At 35.5% G+C, this 15,047-nt stretch overlaps 1 protein-coding gene across 1 annotated transcript in view; it reads right to left on the bottom strand.

Annotated features, from left to right (window-relative positions):
- The window catches only part of LOC140148198 (synapsin-like), a 503,295-nt gene that overhangs the window by 415,702 nt on the left and 72,546 nt on the right, over positions 1-15,047 (bottom strand). The window lies entirely within an intron of this gene.

Here is a 15,047-nt window from a genome sequence, read left to right as displayed (position 1 = left end):
AAAGATGTGTATAACAATGCCCCATAGCCCATATAGGATAGTACGTACTTCCGGTGGCAGCTGCCACTCAGTGATGCCAACGCCGCGCCTTAGGCGCACAATTGGGCTACTTGGCGATCACTTGCCGCTAAAAAAAAAAGCATGCCGCTACTTGTCTAAAATTGGGCTACTTTTACCAGTCTCAGGCCGCGGCAGTAATTTGCTGTATTTTCTTTTCAATTTAGCCGATTTATAAAGGTTGTGAGTCTTTGAAGCTCAAAATTGAAATTACAATGGGTTTTGTGACCATTTATTGATCGGTCAGTAACTTCCCAGTAAGTACCGGAAGTTTTAAAGTCAAGTGCTTTTCCGCCCAATTGGGTGTTTTTGCGTTCTAAATTCGGGTAAGGCCGCCCAAATATCCGGTATTGGGCGCTTTTTGGGAAGCTTAAAAAATTGGGCTACTTGAGAATCCTTTACCGCGGCCTGGCGAGTCAATGCGCCGCGCCTTGACACTGAAAAGTTTTGGCAACACTGCTGCCACTTAGTATTACCACATTTTGTTCACACCATCTAAACAGAATGTATCTCCAGGATTCAATTTCACTGGAGTAATGAGAAATATATGAGCTTCTGATACCAAAATCTCAGGTTTGATGAGAAAAATGTGTGATGAGGCTGTCGATCTGGTCACCTTTAATCCACATTATTTTTTGTTGGAAAGCAACATTTGTAGTAAGTACACATCTACAAAATTCACTCTCCTCACAAAAAAAATCACTTTGTTGTTCCCGCAGAAATTATCCACAAATATATTGCTACAATGGAAACTCAAGTAAGGGCCGCTATAGCCGGGCGCTATAGACTTTTTAAGTGGATGTAAAATATTTGATGCAATATGTCTTCGGTATTTAATCTATTCCCTCTCTATTTCCAGTAATGTTTAACTTCTAACAAATGTTTGATGATGTAAAATTGGTAATATATTTCCACCAGACATTCGACATAACATATCGTCGGGTGCATGGCATAGTGACGGACCTACACTTTAAGGTAAAATCCATAGTGATGGATGTTGAGCTCTCAAAATAATTGCGCAAGACATAGTGATGGGTAACTTTGGCAATCTATTACGTATGATTTTACTACATGTTACAGGGGTGTGAGAGGCCACAGACCCAAAAAAAAGATTACCGTATTCGTCCGAGTATAGTCCCACGTTCGAGTATAATCCCACCCCCCATTTTTCGAAAAATTTCAGAAATTGTAAAAAAAAAAAAAAAAAAGTTTTTTTTTTTTCGGTTTTGGAGTGTCCCTGAACCTAGACCTAGATGCTAAAAAAATTCATGGTTGACCTAAAAAAAAAAAAAAAAAAAAAAAAAAAAAAATGCATTGAATTTGAATGCATTTTGAAATCATTAATAGAGTATGACATGAAAACAAAGTATCAATTTTCATATTAAAAATACAAAATATCTTGAATTTTTTTTTTTTTTTTTTTTTAGGTCAACCATGAATGATCCTAGCATCTAGGTCCAGGGACACTCCAAAACCGGAAAAAAATTAACAAAAAAAAAAGTATAATCCCACCCCCAATTGTGAAAAATTTTCACATAAAAAACGGGTGGGACTATACTCGGACCAATACGGTACTAAAATAGGCTGAAAACAGCCTAAAATCAGGGTAAAAATACCAAATGAGCTGAAAATAAAAGTAAATGCATAAATTTTGGCAACAAAAAAAGAGGAAATCAGCTGAAAAGAAGAACTCTCACACCCCTGATGTTAACGTTTTGAAAATATCTGTCAAGGGTCTACTTTTATTAGACACATGAATTGCTCAACATTAATGGCATGTTTATAATCTATACCCAATACAATTTACCTACTCAACGTTTTCCCGATGCCCATTTTTTGATAAATTTGCGATCAACATCCGTTCACTATGTAATGCACCCTGGGTTTGACATCCGTCACTATGTAATGCACCTTATGATATAATTGATTTTCCATCAACACAAAATTAAAGATATAAATTAATTGAAATAGAGTGAATAACAAAACAATATTCTGTGTCAATTATTCGGAGTCTGTATGGCCCTTAAAACCATGTTGCAACATTTCCATAAAAAAACAGATTTGAATTTCTTTCCACAAAATGCTAGTTTTCACCATCAGATATGTCCATTTTCAATTTTGACCCGAACAGATTAGGCAAAACAAAGAAAATCGCTATTTGATACTGCAGCGCATAATGTCGCCAATGCGAGCCACTCCGTCGAACGTGACCCAGGTCAGTTCTTTTGATGTGTTAGACATCCCGCAAGCCATGTACGTAGAGTGTATTACGGGTATCTCATATATTCGTTGGACTAATATTCCGATCACAATAATAAACCGACAGAATACAATGGTTTATTATCAAATCTCAGATTTTGTCAAAAATACAGCATAATATTAGCAGGGTATTTTAGTGTAAAAATCTAGATTTTTACAAAAATGACAAAATGTTACAATATGCCTGGAGAAGCCTGGTCATAATAATAATCACACTTGACAAGCAGAAAATCAAAATGAATTACATCAAAGCACTCAATATAATGATGCATGGGGACAGAATGTATTATACTCACACTTTTAGTTGATTAGATTAAATGAAAGGGAGTATAACCATGCATGATATATGCCAAGGGGATTCTTCTGTTGGCAATATTTATTGCACAGATATTAAGGGATATGGAACTAAGGGGCTGTGCAATAATTATTAGCCCCCTCCCCCCATTTTCAAATGGCAGCCCAAAATTGCTTGCACCCCCCTCAGCCTGCCCAAAAATATTTGCCCCCCCCCCTTTGCACATGGCAATTTTTTTGGTTCCCAATTTGCAAACTTTAAATGGTGCATAATATAATGCGAGCGTAGTAAGCAGGAAATTGTGCATATTTGAATGTTCTGTAGTGTTTTCACAAGCCTTTTTAGAGCGTTTAAAAGGTGCTCCATAAATATGTACCAAAAATTGCTTGCCCTGCTCTTGGCCTGCCAAAATTGCTCGCCCTCATTTTACCCTCAACAGGGCTCATAATTATTTGTCCATAGATTACTTTCCGAAGTTGGGTCGGTCGGTCCGGAAATCTTTTTTTCTTATATCTTCCCCCCCCCCAAGTACCAAAAGTATAATGTGAAGTACTTAGTACTTGTTTGTATTCAAGTTCAAGGTAAACCCTATTTGACATACATGTCGTACACGTCTGGCAGACTTTAAAGGCAGGTGGTCAGATTTTTTCGTATTGTGTTTTGTACCTTACATTGAGGTTTGTACCAAAATAATCCAAATCCCAAGATTTGAGATAAATCATTGCACTTGCCATTTTGATATTAGGGTAAAAACATATATCAAAATGGCCTGTAGAATGGTATGATGGGTATGTGTGGTATAGGCCTACCACAATGGGGATGAGCCTATTACTTTTTCATTCATAACATCTAAACGGAATACATTTTAAGCCTAAAATTTCACTTCATGAGAAAAACATGAGCTTTCCTCTGATCAGATTTTTAAAGCTTTTTTGGTCAAAGAAGATCCAAATTTGTGGAAGAAAGTCCACTTTTCACAAAATTGCCCCCCTGAAAAAAATCCACTTTTTCAAAATCAGCACCCCCCACAAAAAATCTTGGCTACGGGCCTGCCTCTGATGCCCAAATCCCCAGTTTGATAAGGTCACACATCTTTAAAATACATGTACTGCATTTTTAAGTTTAACAATGTTTACTTGTGTAGATGCTGATGATTTTACGTAATATCGGAACCCTTAGCCAGGTACGACTGGATGGGGGAAACATGAAGAAAGTAGTATTTTACAACATTTCTTTAATATCTTCAGTTATTCAGCCAAAAAGTTAATGATTTTTTGGGGAAATTGTAAAAAACCTTTTTCAAAACAAAAGTTCTACAGCCCGGACTGCTGAGATGGTCGGTTGGACTAATAGGTCTGTCAATAATTTAAACAATTTTTGTGATGTTCTAAGTTCATACCCATTAGGCTTACACTCTTTTTTACCGATGTCCTCGATTGCCACATTTAGTTTTGCATGATTGTGATCAAGAATGGTGACACAATTTCAAAAACATATCCGGATAGAATGTAGATACTTTTTGTGGATATTACTGTGCACAATTTTAATTTATGCACCCTTGATAACGGTTGGCAAATAAAGGCGGGGTTGGTTGTGTGAACTTTGTCTGTTTCATGCGCAGTGCAAGTGCCCTTGAACAAGTCTCTGCACACTGGAAACAGGTTCTATCATGGCCTCTATGATTTTTTTTTTTTGTTGTTGTTGAAAAACAGCCTAATCATTTGAGATGGCAATGGCTTTTGTTATAATAATAATATTGAAATTAATACTTGTTGTCCATAACAAGAAGGATTGCATCACGATTTTATGATATCCAGCTACATATAATATTTCATTTGATTCAAAATATTTACTGACCTGACCTTCTACATGTAGCACCACATTAGATTGTTTTTGTACAATTTTGTAACTTCTCAGAGGGGACCACCCCCCCTCAGATACCCCCTGCATATTCATAAAGAAATTGCTGTTATTACTAATAGTTGCTACTATTATTAATGGTCAGTTGGGCTGTCATTACACAAATTGTCAGCTTTGAAATTTTACATAATAGTGCGAATGGCTTCAATTAGGTCTACATTTTGCGACAGTTTCTCACTTCTGAGAGGGGCACATACCCCCTCAGACACCCCCTGTGCGAATAACATTTTACAATTTTACTTAAATTCACCCCCCCGTTGCTCTAGATCCGCCACTGAACAGAAGCATCTGTGTATAATAGTGATGCAGTTTTGCAAAGAGACACCTGATGAACTGAATATTTTACACTGTCTGTCTGTCACCTTTGGAGGCCTGCCATGGCTTTGTCAGTTCAAAGACCGCTGAAATGTATGCCGACATTGTAAGTGACAAGTGAGTTCAACACTCTGTGAACTTTGCATATCAAATTAATGTCACTTAATGCAAACATGGCATTAAACGCTGTGCTCTTTAAAGCATAGAAATTGTCTATTTCCGTTCTTAATGGAATATTAAATCAAATATTAAAACCATTGTAAGTGCATGTATTAACAACTCAATCAGTGTCAAATATCATTTTCCTAACTTCTTGCTTTTTTTCTTTAATCATTTATAGGATTGCTTTGTCAAAGACATGATGAACTATCAGTGGCTCCTGAACTGGGGTGGGGGGGGTGGGGCTGTCCTTCAATAATTTTGGTGAGAGGGCCCAAGTAAATGTAGTACCCTATAGAGCACCCCAATAATCTGAAATAAAATACGTAATTTTAAGGTAAAATTCATAATTTTAGGATCAGATTCATAATTTAAAATGCAAGGTACAATTCATGTAAAAATGTATGCATTTCAAAAGCTTCTGCGCTTTGCACGATACCCCTCCGCACCCACCCCTTCAGCGTTTCAAGGCGTCTCGGAGCAGGCCAACTTTTGAAATCACTTTATTGGCTTCCAATATATGCCATAGGATCATTTTCATGCTTTTGCTTGTTTCACGAACTCAAAATTGTATCAGTTGGAGAAAGCTAGTAGTAGTAGTCGCCTGCTCCACAGCCGACTGATAATGACTGAAGTAATCATCTTAAAAACATTCTTTCCAAGTTGGTTGTTTATGGTCATCTCCTGTCAGAAATACTGTCAACAGCATTCAATTTATAACACATGATAAGACAGGTGTGTATTACACCATTATATTTCTTGTGTTTTAAATAACTTAAAAGGGCATTTTGTGATCCACAGCATCATCCCACCACTTTTATTTACCAAAAAGTTGAGATTTTTATATCACTGGAAACCTCTTGCTTCATAATGTTCATGTACAAAAAATTCTTGGAGATTGATTCATTTAGCAAAGATATTGTGAAATTTGAATTTCGTTCTGGTAAACCAGAACAAAATTACAACACATTGTCTATGGAGCAGTGTAATACACATAATCATATTACTGTGCACAATTTTAATTTATGCACCCTTGATAACGGTTGGCAAATAAAGGCGGGGTTGGTTGTGTGAACTTTGTCTGTTTCATGCGAGTGCAAGTGCCCTTGAACAAGTCTCTGCACACTGGAAACAGGTTCTATCATGGCCTCTATGATTTTTTTTTGTTGTTGTTGAAAAACAGCCTAATCATTTGAGATGGCAATGGCTTTTGTTATAATAATAATATTGAAATTAATACTTGTTGTCCATAACAAGAAGGATTGCATCACGATTTTATGATATCCAGCTACATATAATATTTCATTTGATTCAAAATATTTACTGACCTGACCTTCTACATGTAGCACCACATTAGATTGTTTTTGTACAATTTTGTAACTTCTCAGAGGGGACCACCCCCCCCTCAGATACCCCCTGCATATTCATAAAGAAATTGCTGTTATTACTAATAGTTGCTACTATTATTAATGGTCAGTTGGGCTGTCATTACACAAATTGTCAGCTTTGAAATTTTACATAATAGTGCGAATGGCTTCAATTAGGTCTACATTTTGCGACAGTTTCTCACTTCTGAGAGGGGCACATACCCCCTCAGACACCCCCCGTGCGAATAACATTTTACAATTTTTACTTAAATTCACCCCCCGTTGCTCTAGATCCGCCACTGAACAGAAGCATCTGTGTATAATAGTGATGCAGTTTTGCAAAGAGACACCTGATGAACTGAATATTTTACACTGTCTGTCTGTCACCTTTGGAGGCCTGCCATGGCTTTGTCAGTTCAAAGACCGCTGAAATGTATGCCGACATTGTAAGTGACAAGTGAGTTCAACACTCTGTGAACTTTGCATATCAAATTAATGTCACTTAATGCAAACATGGCATTAAACGCTGTGCTCTTTAAAGCATAGAAATTGTCTATTTCCGTTCTTAATGGAATATTAAATCAAATATTAAAATCATTGTAAGTGCATGTATTAACAACTCAATCAGTGTCAAATATCATTTTCCTAACTTCTTGCTTTTTTTTCTTTAATCATTTATAGGATTGCTTTGTCAAAGACATGATGAACTATCAGTGGCTCCTGAACTGGGGTGGGGGGGTGGGGCTGTCCTTCAATAATTTTGGTGAGAGGGCCCAAGTAAATGTAGTACCCTATAGAGCACCCCAATAATCTGAAATAAAATACGTAATTTTAAGGTAAAATTCATAATTTTAGGATCAGATTCATAATTTAAAATGCAAGGTACAATTCATGTAAAAATGTATGCATTTCAAAAGCTTCTGCGCTTTGCACGATACCCCCTCCCGCACCCACCCCTTCAGCGTTTCGCGTCTCGGAGCAGGCCAACTTTTGAAATCACTTTATTGGCTTCCAATATATGCCATAGGATCATTTTCATGCTTTTGCTTGTTTCACGAACTCAAAATTGTATCAGTTGGAGAAAGCTAGTAGTAGTAGTCGCCTGCTCCACAGCCGACTGATAATGACTGAAGTAATCATCTTAAAAACATTCTTTCCAAGTTGGTTGTTTATGGTCATCTCCTGTCAGAAATACTGTCAACAGCATTCAATTTATAACACATGATAAGACAGGTGTGTATTACACCATTATATTTCTTGTGTTTTAAATAACTTAAAAGGGCATTTTGTGATCCACAGCATCATCCCACCACTTTTATTTACCAAAAAAGTTGAGATTTTTATATCACTGGAAACCTCTTGCTTCATAATGTTCATGTACAAAAAAATTCTTGGAGATTGATTCATTTAGCAAAGATATTGTGAAATTTGAATTTCGTTCTGGTAAACCAGAACAAAATTACAACACATTGTCTATGGAGCAGTGTAATACACATAATCATGTATAACTCGCAAACGCAAAATCGGAATCAACTGAAATTTTGGGAATAAGCTTTTTTCGTGGATATCTACAGAAAAATGTCATAAAAAGAGAATGCTAGTATCACCTAATACTCCTTTAATTGCTATGCGAAATTTCAATAATTTTCATTTTATTGAGTATTTATTTAAAGCCATATTGTCCTGCATATTGTATAACATTTCCTTAAAAAATAGATTAGTAAATGTTAGCTTTTACTGTCAGATACGTCCCCTTTTAATTTGGAGCCAAAGAACTGCAGTGAGGTAAGGCAAAGAAAATTGGAATTTATTATCAGTGCCGATCTTGCTAATAGAGGTTATCCACGTTACTCATGTGTGACTTCTAACAAAAGGCACTGCTTCCCGTAGTATTCCTCATTCAAACCAATTCAATGCATGACCTCGGAGTTACTTGCATGACTTTGGCGGGCTATTTTGAAACAGTCATGGTTACACATGCAGGTACTTCTTTTGAAAATCCTGAACAAGGTATAGCAGTCGCTGATAGGATATGCAGCTTATAGAACACGGATAACCTCTATGCATGTCACTCCATCGGTTGTGCTACCGCACGATTCTTTGATGTGTGTATCCCACACAACATGTACATACTGTGGCTCTGTGTTATAAATGTCGTGTACGCGTTCGACTAATGTTTCCATCTTAATAATTAAACAACAGTTCCTGCATTTTATTCAATTTTATTCAGCACTTTTAAATTAAAATCTTTTTTTTTTTGGAGGGTATGTTAGTCTTATAAAGTACATTACAATTGTGTATAAAACAGAAATTTGTAAAATATTGAGGGCGTCTTCCTCAGCAAATGTTACAATATGGCTTTAATTGAGTATTTTAATAAAACTCAGCAGTTCTTTCTAACTTTAGAAAAACTGTAATAATAATATAATGAGTGAATGTGCCAGATCTCAAGAAATACAAATTAAAACAAATACAAATTTAAACAATAGCACAAATTCCTCTGAAGATTATAATGAATTCAGTGTGCAAAATAATAAGGTATCAATTTGTTTCACATGCAACTCATTTAGCTTGCTGCCAACAATACCAGATGTTTGCCTAGTCTACTTGACCTGTTACAGTCAACCTCCTATGAGAGTCAACATAAATGATTTCGGGTTTCTATCATGTTTCACCGTTGTTCATCACCGTTTAACAACGATGCGGCCACGTCGTCTGCATGGTTTACTTCGCGAGGGCAGCTCGTATAATTCCCGATTATTTCACGAGGAATATCACTTAATCATTGCCACTCATCTTTACAAAAACTTCAATGATTTCTCTGTTGATATCAGCAATAAAACTAGGGCCTACAAAATAAAACGGCAATGTTTAGCCGCTACCTGAAAAATACTGAATTCAACAGCTCTCAGATTCAACTTACAAGCTTGCACACGCATTGCACGCACAAAAGTTCCAGACATAACGAATTTTACTGGCGCCCGCGTAATCGTGAAGTCTCGCTTCGCGTTCGGCAGATACGCTACAGTAAAAGTGTGGATTCATCACGGTTTAACAACGGTTGGCTCCTGTACAAAGGTATAGGAGGAGTTGTTGAATGGGGGTTCCTTTCTGCTCAGTTGTTTTTCCATGTTTCCTTTCTCCTGCTTTCTGTTCTTTTGTTCTATTTTCGTATTCTTGTTGGTACCGGTAATTAAATAGGGGAACAACGAAAATTTGGCTGAAGCGGAATTCAAACCGGCAAACTCTGGTTTGCGAGACTTATGTATAGTAAACAATAATATTATATACAGAGGAACTGAACAGGTAATAATTTTATTGGGTTATTAAATAAGTGATATGAATACATATGTGTACATCCATATCAAAATGATGCACTTGTCGGCTGCTACATGTGTCTCATTTCACATAATAGCTAGGATTAAATACCAGACTCATCTCCGCAGTGGAGGTCACTTCATATCATCCGAAGTCACATGGGTTAGGAATACAGAGAACATTCCTTATACAATTTGACTTGGGGATGATTTGAAGTGACCTACACTTGATATGAGTCTGATATTTATTCCTAGCTATTATGTGAAATGAGACACATGTAGTAGCCGACAAGTGCATCTTTTTGATATGGATGCACACATATTGGTAAAATTAAGCGTAACATTAAAACATCCATATATCTGCCCATATCAACAGACTACTACTAACAGCAGTAGATAGCTACTTCATCACAACCAATATCTACAGTAGATAGCTATTCATCCAGACTACTGATATCTACATTATTTTAAAAAAATACAGTAAATAACCCTAATATTAACATAAATTTGAAAATTGATAATAGTACTGAAATTCAGCAAGTAGATACATCTAAATTCCTAGGCCTACTTCTTGACTCCAATAATGTTATCATTTGCAAAGTCCACTCTTTAACCCATGAATCTCTTCATACTCAATCATTTGGCCCTACTTTTCTTATGGCCATGGCGCTATGATTTTGACAGACTCAATTAACACTCTGGACTCTCTTTCTGCATGCTTAGTAATTAAAACATGCACTTATTCCCTTTGCCTTGCTTGCACAAATTAACCCTCTTCTCTCTCCTCTGAACACTTTCCCTGACATCTATAAACTCCAGGGCTGATATTCATAAAACCACGCTAGGCCTAGTTGACAGCTAAAATTGACTTTAGCAAGCTGCTAAGCCTAGCTGATTGCTAATTCTTATTCATAAAACCCAGTTAGAGTTAGCAACATTCTAAAATTTTGCCAAAACTTAGAGTTGATCTGGGGCAGCGCTAAGTCACTAGTTGACAACTAGTCTTAATGATTTTGAACTAAGTTTGACATGATTTATTGTTTTAATTTCATATTAACTGTTGTCAATTATGAAAAATAATGTTCTCAGAATATTCTGTTTCTGAGGTCTTCAGTGTGTTTTACACATAAGAAACTGTCTTAAAAACACACAACAAATTTAGGGTGAATGAATAAACATTGAACTAAGCCAGTATTGTTTAACCAAATTTGCACAAGAAAAATGATTATGATATAGCAAGTAATCTTTAGTTAAGCAGATATGTTCAATCGAAGCAATTCTGTTCAATTGTTTGATACGTAAAATATATATTTTGGAGACATGTTACCAATGTTCTCTTTGGTAAAGATGCATGACTTATTTTCAATAACAAATTATATGTCAATTTGATAAAGATAAATCATGCTTGGCTTTTGTCAGGACAACAAGCAAGATATATCATATGCTATTAAATTATCTAATATTATTTACACAGTGTTGCTCATGAAGCTAAATGAGCAGCGTTAAGTGGATGCATGTTGTTTTCTATTTGATGAAGCAATATAGTATGTATAGTATGTTTTTACAACAAACCAAGGACTTAACATGTATATGAACTTTACTTGTTCAGAGTATCTTTTTTAATTTAATTTGCCGTAACAACCTTGTAGGCCTATATAGCTTACAAAATACACATGTAATTTTATTAACGAAATCTCAATGAAGACCATCAGCAATGAGTCATTACATTTTGATCATTTTGACTGTGGTTCAGAGCTCAAGTACAATAGACATGTATTATATAAGCCTATTGTATTAGATGTTACACAACTGTTGAAGGCCATAGCACCCAAAACACCCAAATAAGTTATCAGCTAAATATTTCTAGTTGATAGCTAGTTAGCAAAGTGTTTAGCAAGGTTTTATGAATAAGAAATTAGTTGATTGCTACGTAGCTATCAACTAGTGGATTTAGCATCTTGCTAAGCACTAGTTGGTTGCTAATTTAGCAAGGCTTTATGAATATCGGCCCTGCTTGCTACTTTTATGTTCCAATATCATTTTGACCATTTACCAGTGGATCTCACTGATGATTATTTAGCACACACATTCTAACTCACCACTTATTACACCAGACATCCAAATGATCCTGTTTGGAATATCAAAACTGTTCTGAGAGTATACACAGTGTTCAAACTATTTGTGCAAGTAACAAATCATCAAGGTTCAACTACCTTCCAACCCAGCTTAACTGCTTAGTAGACAGCTACTTTATTACTTCTGATATCAGCAGTAGATAGTTACTTCATCACTACTGAAATCAGCAGTAAATATATCCACTTCATTAACACAAGCTGATATTGGTGTTGAAGTGACTTCATTGATAAAATTAAGCAGTAGATATAATAGCCACTTCATAAACACCAATATCAGCTGTATATAGCTACATCATCAGTTACTTCATCAAGACCAATATCAGCAGTAGATAGCATCACTACTGATGTCAGCAGTAGATAGGATTTAGTTACTTCATCAACACCGATATCAGTAACAAATTTAAAAAAACGGTTCCTAGATATTTTTATCTAATTTTTAAAAAATTAATAAAAAAAATTTGGCCCATTAATTTGAATTGAATGAAAAAGAAGTGGGCCAAAAAACGTTTTGGGGGGATTTTGGGCCAAAATGAGCATTTTGGTAACAAAGTAACAAAGAAATATGCCTTTGGTGTAACACATCATCATTGGTCGATGCATATCTGCATGTACTACTCCCTATTCCAGAAAAATACCGCACTAATTTTTTTGGATTAAAAAATATTATCCTGTTTTGCCAAATGAAACATAGCTAAATCCTAATCTTTTAGTTACGCCTAAAAAATTGTTTGATTGGCGTAACATAAAAAAAAATTAGGGTAGGTAGGTAGGGATTTTTAAGAAAATTTTTTTTAGTATAGTCAAGGACATTTTTTGTGATAAAAAGTTACCAAAGTTACCCATGCAACTTTTAAAGCTGTTAATTGCATTTGATAAAAGCTGTGGATCTTTTCTTCTTCTGTTTTTGAATTATTTAGGATTTAGCTATGTTTCATTTGCCAAAACAGGATAATATTTTTTTAATTCCAAAAAAATTATGCTGCATTTTCTGTAATGTAATGCTGCAAATGCACATAATATTGACAAGATGATAAAAGTAGTCTCAGAGCACCCATGTCTATTGCACGTAGGTTTATCATAATATACACTGTATTTGCTTGTAAGCTTATGTAAACTTCCATGAAATTGAAAACTTTCCACATTCGTGAAACTTCAAAATTTTCATTATTTGATTTTCATTTTCACAGATTAAAACAAGCATGATATTTTTACCATGGCTTATAAGGCGGTTCCAATGATATTGACATTGCTCAATATGTTTGTTAAGCAAATCAATTTGCATTTGAAGTCTAGTATTTTTTGTGTTATAGAGCCTATATGTGACGTGGTATATCAAAAAGAGACACTTTTGGGCAGGTTATCAATTTTGGGTGTTCAACATATCTTACATATATAGATATTTTGGTCAACAATGCTGTTATGGTATTATGAAATTGGAAATTGTGATATCGGCCTTTAAAAATATTATTGACAATGTTGAGAGTAGGAATGACCTTGAAAAATGGCTGAAAAAATACAAAATGCCAGTTACATTCCGGTCTGAAACTATCACACAATATTTTAAACATTATTAACATCACAAATTTGCAACAAACCCAAATTGTGAAAAAAATCATTCCGGGCAGATTTTTTGCTATTTCTCCATTTATGATCCTGCCCAGTGTCTCCTTTTGATATACCACATCCCATATTATGCTTAAAACCCCATGATAATTGAATATATGAATACAAAAGCCACCTAAGTCCATACTTTGGCCAAATTGAGTTAAGCATGGGAAATTGTTGCTATACATAGGCCTGTCATATGCATGAAAGAACAACTCAAATCCATTCTCTGTGTCTATTGGGCATGTGAAAAATAGCATGTATGAAAGAATCACCCAATTCCATGATTTGAGTCTTGTAACACATTGATTGAAATCCAGTATGTATAAAAGTCCACTTGTAACACATTCATTGCTAGAGAATGACTTTTGAACAAAAAATGGGTTTAATAAAGGAAAGTGTGTGGTTTATATTACATGGCAGAATGCTTATCAACATTATACATACCTGTGTGCTTTATTTTGTATTATCTTACTAGTGGTAATCTCATTCTAACATTGTTGTCTTTGTATATGATTCAAAAAACCAAAGTCCAAAATTTAAAATGAACCCCACGAAGTCCCTGAAATGCTAATCGTCATACCTAATACAGGTTAATCCACTCATTTGCACGTAAAACTTACCATATTGACCAGGTAAATCTAACTGAAGGAATTAAAATGATACACGGGTTTTTCTCTCAAAATAACTTCGCATGGACTTAGGTGGCTTTTGTATTCATGTATTCAATTGGATCTTCCTGTGATATGATAACTTTTCATAATCCTCAAAACAATAGAATGCTGCCTGCCTTGCCTGCATCTCCAAATCAATTGAAACAACACACAACTCATTATGACCCGGTCCACACGAGTGCGTTTTTCCCCGTCGATTAAGATCGTGTCGTAATCGTATTATGATATTAGTACCGTGTGTCTGCTCAATGTCGTTGGCATATTACAATAATGTCATCATTCGCGAATGATGAAAATTTCTATCATTGGGCCTGTTTCTAGCATGATGGTGTCGTAATTGCGATGAAAATTACCTGTGTGTACACATTTTGTCATTGTATTTATGTTTACTCAATGGGCTTCGTAATTACTGTAGCGTGTACTGTTGCATTTTGCCATTGACACTTTCAGTTATGGAAAACTTCCAGAAGAACAATGCCCTTGAGCAGAAACTAGGTCTGTTATCGATTGTCAACATAGCAATTTCCTCGATTGTCGACAAGCAGGGAATATTTGTTGACAAAAAAAAAGTCACTAAAATATAACAGATAAGCTTAATGCTTCACATCGCCACATACAAATTTTATAATCGATGGGGGGGGAGGGACACATGCCCCCTGTGCGAATTTAAAAAAATCACAGTTCTTTGATATCAGAAGGACATTTTTCATATTCAAAATGCAATTCGATGTCTGATGTGTTCTCTGGGCCCACAAAAATACTTTGCAAAGGTAGGTGACCGACACCTACACCCCTCGATAAATTTGTGTCTATTTTTGCAGTTTTCTCAAAAACTAATAACACAGTGGTAACAAAAGTTATGTATATTATAGGGGCAAGGAATCCAATTACTTCACTGGAATTTCAGTGACCCAAGACAAGCGGTTTGTTATTTATGATCAGAA

The sequence above is a fragment of the Amphiura filiformis genome, chromosome 3 (assembly GCF_039555335.1).
Source record: "Amphiura filiformis chromosome 3, Afil_fr2py, whole genome shotgun sequence".
NCBI lineage: Eukaryota > Metazoa > Echinodermata > Ophiuroidea > Amphilepidida > Amphiuridae > Amphiura > Amphiura filiformis.
This window is presented reverse-complemented; position numbering and strand designations above follow the sequence as displayed.